Source organism: Lupinus angustifolius, chromosome LG05 (assembly GCF_001865875.1).
Source record: "Lupinus angustifolius cultivar Tanjil chromosome LG05, LupAngTanjil_v1.0, whole genome shotgun sequence".
Taxonomy (NCBI): domain Eukaryota; kingdom Viridiplantae; phylum Streptophyta; class Magnoliopsida; order Fabales; family Fabaceae; genus Lupinus; species Lupinus angustifolius.
In genome coordinates this window covers 16,463,633-16,464,180 of record NC_032013.1, presented here as the reverse complement: position 1 = coordinate 16,464,180, position 548 = coordinate 16,463,633, and positions in this window count along the sequence as shown.

Genomic DNA, 548 nt, shown 5'->3' with positions numbered 1-548 from the left:
TTTAGGTTAGACTGGTTTTGGATTTGCTTGGATAGACATTTAAAATATTTATAAGCATCGATCTTTGATGCTAAAAATAAAGTCTAAGTGAATCTAGAAAAATCATCGACAATAAGTAAGGCGTAATAGCTCCCACCAAAACTCATAATTTGTGATGGTCCAAACAAGTCCATATGGAGAAGCTCCAATGGTCTAGTAGTGGATATCACATTTTTTTTATTAAAAGAATTCCTGACTTGTTTAAATTTCTGACACGTATCACATGAATCTTGAGTTTTAAAATCAAGTTTTGGAAGACCGATTACTAAATTATTTTTCGATAATTTTTCTAAATGCTTCACGTGTATGTGAGCGACGCGTCTATGCCAAAGCCATATGTCATCTTCCTTTGAAATAAGACATTTTGAGAAAAAGGAAGTGACATCCTCCAGATTAACTATATAGATATTATTTAACCGATGCCCGACAAACTTAACGTTATTAGATAATTCATCACAATTGATACAACAGTCAGAATCAAAAGACACAGTATTACCTTTGTTGCATAA